General features: G+C 46.9%; 1 pseudogene; it reads right to left on the bottom strand.

Moving 5' to 3' along the window:
* Positions 1 to 5,277: 5,277 nt before the first annotated feature.
* On the bottom strand, positions 5,278 to 6,506 carry LOC108536172 (phosphorylase b kinase gamma catalytic chain, skeletal muscle/heart isoform-like; annotated as a pseudogene).
* Positions 6,507 to 6,832: the final 326 nt, after the last annotated feature.

Genomic DNA, 6,832 nt, shown 5'->3' with positions numbered 1-6,832 from the left:
CCAATAAGCAGCACCCACTGCTTAGCCCCTCCCAGCCAAATTATCCACAAAAGCCCTAGCTTCCAAGCTTTCAGGGAGACTGACCTGAGTAATAAACTCCTATCTCCTGCTTAGCTGGCTCTGTGTTTATTAAACTCTTTATTATAACACTTCTGTCTCAGTAAATTGGCTCTATCTGTGCAGTGGGGAATAAGAATCCATCAGGCAATTACACGATTACTCCTTAATACTTAATTAGCAGCAATACTCATAAAGCACTATTTCTAAACATTTATTCAACACAATCCCCAGAGGCTCAGTGACATGAACCATGACACTCCAGTTCTTCAAACTGATACCTTAAACTTTCTGGGCTTTATTCACTTCCAAGACATGATGGAAATCAAGTTTCATTGCTTCCCTTTAGGAAGCTGAAATTATTTCTGATTCATGCCCTAACTGCATCTAGTTCTCACTCCTGCAGTATTTTTTGCTCAAGCCAAATGGGGCTTGTTGCATTTTATCCTCATTCACACCATGTATTTCTACACTGTCACCCCTTTGTCCAAGCCATTCCTTTTGCCTGAAATGCCCTTCTCATGGATGGATCTCTGCCTTGCTACAATCCACACATGCTTCAACCTGCCTCTAAAATAAAGATATCAAAAGACACCTGCACTTGTCCGTTTATCATAGCATTATTCACAATAGCAAAGATGTGGAATCCACCTAAGGGCCCATCAAGGGAAGATTGAATTTAAAAAATGTGCTATATATACACCATGAAATTCTACTCAGCCATTAAAAAGAATGAAATGAAATCGTGTCTTTTGTAGCAGCACGAATGGAACTGGTGGCCATAATCCTAGGTGAAATAACTCAGGAACAGAAAGCCAAATACCACATGGTCTCACTTGTAAGTGGGAGCTAAACAATGCGTACACATGGACATACAGAGGGAATAATAGACAGTGGAGACTACAAAAGGTGGGAGGCAGGGAGGGGGTGAGGGCTGAAAAAGTACCTATTGGGTACAGTGTTCACTACTCGGGTGACGGGTACATGAAAAGCCCAGACTTCATCACTCCACAATATATTCCCTAAGAAACCTGCACTTGCACCCCCTAAGTACGTAGAACTACAGACAAAATTTAACTGAAAACAAACAGAAAAGCACAAAATGCTTCCAAATGCCAAATGTTTTATGCTGTGCTATGGATCTGCATGGTGTGGGGAACACATTCAAAATTCAGAATTTTCATGTCTGCCTCAGCAGGTACTTTATGCTGGGCTCCCTCTTGTCTCTGACAACCCGGGGTGTGTGGAGAGTTCACACACACACACACACACACACACGTATAAATACATATATACATATTTATAACTACACATATACATACGTATTTTTCACGTCTGTCTGCTTATCTAGCTATCCATCTCTGTATCTATCTACATCTCTCTATTTATCTATCACTATCCATCTGTTTATCCATCTGTTTCTCTCTCTCCATCTATACATATCTATTTACCCATCTTGTATCCATCTATTGATCTATATCTATGTATCTCTCCCTATCCATCTATCCATATATCTATCCATCCATTTTTCTCTCTCCATCTATACATATCTATCTGTTTATCTATCTATCTATCTATCTATCTATCTATCTATCTATCTATCTATCTATCTATTATATATGTATCCACCTATTCCTCCTGTATCATGTATCTATCATTCTATCTAATCTATCTATCTATCCTTATTCATCTGTTTCTCTCTCTCTCCATCTATACAATCTATTCTATCATCCTATCTATCTATCTAATTGTTATCTATGCCTATCCATCTGTTTTCTCTCTCCATCTAACAGTATTATCCATTCTATCTATCTATCTATCTATCTATCTATCTATCTATCTATCATCTATTATCTATCATCTATCTACGTATCTCATTTATTCTTCACGGCATGGCTTTGTGTCTTTTATCTTTAATTGCTTCCAGCAACACTCTGGGGTATATATAAACTAGTGTCGTCCTCATTTTCAGAAGCAGAAACTGAGATGCAGAGAAATGAAGTAACTTGCCCATTTTTTCCTTTGAGTTTATCCTGTTGGAACTTTGGGACCAGATCTCTTATAAGTATATTCTCCAGAGCATCTAGCACCATGCTTGCTTATTAAATGAGTGAACACACATGTTAAATAAATAAGAGAATGTCCCAGGATGCTACTGTCTGATTTTCTTCCAGGCCTATTGCCTGGTTGGGTCCATGCATGTAATGTCAGGGTTGGATATCCTGGCTGCTACAACATATTCCATTTGAGGAATAATTTAGAAGTGTGGGCGCAAGATAAAAATATCAGTCTGGCTCCTGGTTAACGGGTGTTTCTAATTAAGCCATGATATACAGTGCTCACAGCCAAATACAGTGTGGTTCTGGCGATAACTCACCAAATAGTGTGTTGTCTTCATTGTTTCATTCCGTGACATTTCCCTGATGAGTTTATAAATCCCTGTGGAATCATGGCCTCGATCTCTTTAATGAGGCCTTTAAAAACTGGGGCAAAATTATAGCAGCAGATAAGGTTGGCTCTGCTGTAGACCTACTTCATAAAGGTTTCTCCTTCTCCTAGTGAAATAAAAACCATTTGATAGACCAAGGAGTTCAATTCCACGTGAATTGGTCAGGGCATATGATTGAATTAATTCTTCAAGCAGCAAAAGAATATTAAAAGCAGTTCTGTCTTCCCTGACCTAGTGGGAAACTAGGTAACTAGAAATGGAAATATTCCTTTGTTCTAGTAGAGAGAAGGGTAGAGGCCAGTGGCTCATGCCTATAATCTCAGCACTTTTGGAGGCCGAGGCAGGTGGGTCACCTGAGGTGAGGTTCAAGACCAGCTTGGCCAACATGGTGAAACCCGTCTCTACTAAAAATACAAAAAATAGCTGGGCATGGTGGCAGGTGCCTGTAATTGCAGCTACTCAGGAGACTGAGGCAAGAGAATCACTTGAACCCAGGAGGCAGAGGTTGCAGTGAGCCAAGATGACACCACTTCACTCCAGCCTGGGCGACAGAGTGAGACTCCATCTCAAAAAAAAAAAAAAAAAAAAATTGTATTTTTTGTAGAGGTGGGGTTTCACCCTGTTACCTAAGATGGTCTCACACTCCTAAACTGCAGTGGTGTGATCACAGTTCACTGAAGGCTTTCCAGTAATTTTTCTGCACTTAAAACAGTTGAGGGCTGGCACAGTAGCTCACACCTGTTCACCCAGTGTTTTGAGAGGCCAAGATGGGAGGATTGCTTCAGGTCAGGAGTTCGAGACCAGCCTAGTCAACATAACAAAACCCCATCTCCATTTAAAAACAAAAAAAAAGAGGCTGGGTGCAGTGGCTCATGCCTGTAATCCCAGCACTTTGGGAGGCCTGGGCAGGTGGATCATCTGAGGCCAAGGCAGGTAGATCATCAGCTTGGGCGACAGAGTGAGACTCTGTTTCAAAAGAAAAAACAAGGCTGGCTGCAGCGGCTCATGCCTGTAATCCATATAGTAGTGAACTTTCTTTAAAAAAATAAATCTTTGTTCCCATTTCAGATTGAGGTCAGGAGTTGGAGAGCAGCCTGACAGAGTGAAACCGCATCTCTACTAAAAATACAACAACAACAAAAATAAGCTGGGCTTGCTGGCATGCATCTGTAGTCCCAGCTGCTCATGAGGCTGAGGCAGGAGAATCCATATAGTAGTGAACTTAAAAAAAAATAAATAAATCTTTGTTCCCATTTCAGATTGTTTTCTTGCACTGGGATCAAGCTGAAAGTATTAACAATCAAAATAGTTACTATTTTGTTGATAAGTTAAAATGCTAATTATTTTTCAGTCTTTACCACTTTTGGTTGTCAGCCACCATGCCCGGCCAAAAAATCCACTTTAAAAGCCCAATTTTTCACTTCTATTTGCTTCAGTGTGTTTCATCTGTTAAATGGAGTTAATAACAATAACACCTGTTACATCTACCTCTGATGATTATTTTTAGATATGTGATGTAGGGCTGGACACAATGGCTCATGCCTGTAATCCCAACAATTTGGGAGGCTGAGGTGGGAGGATCGCTTGAGCCCAGGAGTAAGACCATCCTGGGCAACATAGATCACATCTCTACTAAAAATTAAAAAAAAAATTAGCCTTTCATGGTAGCAAATGCTTGTAGTCCCAGCTAGTAGGGAGGTTGAGGCAGGACGATCACTTGTGTGTTTGCTTTTCCAGCCAGTTGCTGTGGAAGGAGAATGCTTTCTTTATGGCCTCGTCTGTTGTTTCGTGTGCCTCTGAAGAAAACTAGTTTCCACTTGTGTAACAGACAGGCATGTCACTATTTAAAGCACAGTTCAGTCCTAAAAGGGTCTGGGAGAACCAAATGATGTACTAGGTGAAGTGGCGCACTGTGGGAATCACAAAGCAAACCGTACTCCAGAAAGACAAATATCAGAAGCTTCCCCTTTCATTTTTTTTTCTTTCTTTCTTTTTTTTTTTCAAGACAGGGTCTTGCTCTGTTGTCCAGGCTAGAGGGCAGTGCAGATCACGGCTCACTGCAGCCTTGAGCTCCTGGGCTCAAGCAATTCTCCTACCTCAGCCTCCTGAGCAGCTGGGACTGCAAGGGTGCACCACCATGCTTGGCTAATTTTTTGAATTTTTGTAGTGATGGGATCTTACTATGTTGCCCAGGCTGGTCTCGAACTCCTGGCCTCAAGTGATCCTCCCACTTCAACCTCCCAAAGTGCTGGGATTACAGGTGTGAGCCACCTCGCCTGGGCCCCCTTCTCCATATGGCTTCAAAAACATGTCCCTGGAGAGTAGCCTGCTCCCACACAGTCACTAGATGTCATGGGGTCAATAAAATCTGCGATTGTGTATCTCAGACATTTCTGTGTCTTTGATCCTCACCTTGTGACCCTAAGGGAAAAGGGCCTGAGTGTCAGTAACTCTGGGCCTCCCCTAAAGAGAAACGGAGATGGTGGCTCATCTAGGAAGTGGAGGAGCAGGGGGTTGCTGGTTCTCAGGCTACAAGTGATCTCTGCCCACCCAGGGCATGCCCCAGCCTGCAAGTATTGCTGTGTGGTGGGAACACCCGCTTCCCTTGTTATCAGCCTTTGAGAGGGGGTCATGCCCTTAGCTCCAGGGGTTCCTGGCCAGGGCCAAGTGCTCCTTCTGCAGAGGCCTGCACACATCTCACCCCTTTGACTTGTATTTCCGTGGCTTCCCCTCCTCACCTGCCCCCCAGCCCTCCCTGACTGGCCAGCCCCTCAGTAGTCCTCCTCAGCTAGAGAGAGGAGCACGACCTTGGGTGTGTTCTTGAAAAGAGCTGCCCGGTTCTGCTGCTGCCCCTTCTTCACCCAGTGGCCATAGATTTCAAAAGCGTAGGCATCGATGAGCCGGCACAGAAGCTGGAGGGTGTAGGGGTGAGTCTCGGATGACGATATTCTGTGTCACCGGCTTCACCCGGCAGTACAGGTAGTAGATCCGCACTGAAGCCAGCAAGGTCAGAGCGATCACCTGCAGGGCCAGGCGGAGAAGCTGGGCTGCAGCACCCCCCTGCCAGGCCCTGCCCCTCCAGCACAGGGACGCTCTGGGCTCGTTTGCCACGAAGCCTTTGGTGGCTTCCGCGGGGTCTTCCTAGTGTCCCCCACTTCCCTCTTCGCCAACATCCACAGGCACGGAGCCAGTGGGCTGACACCTGCCACCTCTGAAGCCATCACAGGGCGGCTGGGAGGGGAGGGGTGAGTACTCTGGAACCCCACTGGGTGTAAGGATCCCTGGGAGAGGAGAAGACTTAGAGGTTTGCGTTTGGGGAGCTGGCGGCAACTGCCACAGGGCCTGGGTTGGGACGCTTTGTACCTTCAACCTCCCCCGGGGGCTGAAGTGCCGCACTTCCTCCACCACGTACTGCTGGAAGAAGGGGTGTGCCAAGGCCTCTTCCGCTGTGCAAGCTCTGGGGTTGCACCACCGGGAATCGGGAGACCCGGGAGGTGAGGAGAGGGGAACCGAGAACGTCAAGGCAGGTCCCCTCCAGCATGTCAGGAGAGGTGGAGCCTCCCTGGGCAGGGGAGCCTGACATCGCAGCCCTGAATCCAGGAGCCAGGCTCCTGGCCTCTCACCAGGTCCTTCACGGTGTCCGAGTAATCATCCCACATGGGCGAGCCAAACTGGTAGTTGCTGCTGATGATCAACCTCAGCATCAGCAACTGCTTCCAGTGCCAGAAGGGTGGGGGAGCCGGCCAGCAGCGTGTACATGATGACACCAGTGCTCCACTTGGACGTTCGAGGGCCCAGAGCCACTTACCCCAGCACCAGGGGCACCGACTCAGCCCTGCCTGTTCCTCGCTCACCCAGCCCAGGCGGGTGATCCTCCTCCCCCAGCGTACTCGCATGTCCACTGCCTTCCCGTAGCCCGGATGGTCCCCATTCATGGAGCACTGGACGATCTCAGGGCCAGGTGACTGGGGGTCCCGCAGACCTCTGCAGGAACAGTCATCACCAGGACAGTTCAGCAGGGCGCTCAGAAGAGGAAGTCCAGGCCAGGCACAGTGGCTCATGTCTATAATCCCAGCATTTTGGGAGGCTGAGGCAGGCAGTTCACCTGAGGCCAGTAGCTGGAGACCAGCCTGCCCAACAAGGTGAAACCCCGTCTCTACTAAAAAATACAAAAAAACTAGCTGGGCGAGGTGGCGGGCGCCTGTAGTCCCAGCTACTCGGGAGGCTGAGGCAGGAGAATGGCGTAAACCCGGGAGGCGGAGCTTGCAGTGAGCCAAGATCCGGTCACTGCACTCCAGCCTGGGCGACAGAGCGAGACTCCGTCTC

This window comes from Rhinopithecus bieti, unplaced genomic scaffold (assembly GCF_001698545.2).
Source record: "Rhinopithecus bieti isolate Rb0 unplaced genomic scaffold, ASM169854v2 scaffold_13690, whole genome shotgun sequence".
In the NCBI taxonomy this organism is placed as follows: domain Eukaryota; kingdom Metazoa; phylum Chordata; class Mammalia; order Primates; family Cercopithecidae; genus Rhinopithecus; species Rhinopithecus bieti.
The sequence above is the reverse complement of the archived record's forward strand: the minus strand, read 5'-3'. Positions and strand labels throughout refer to the sequence as shown.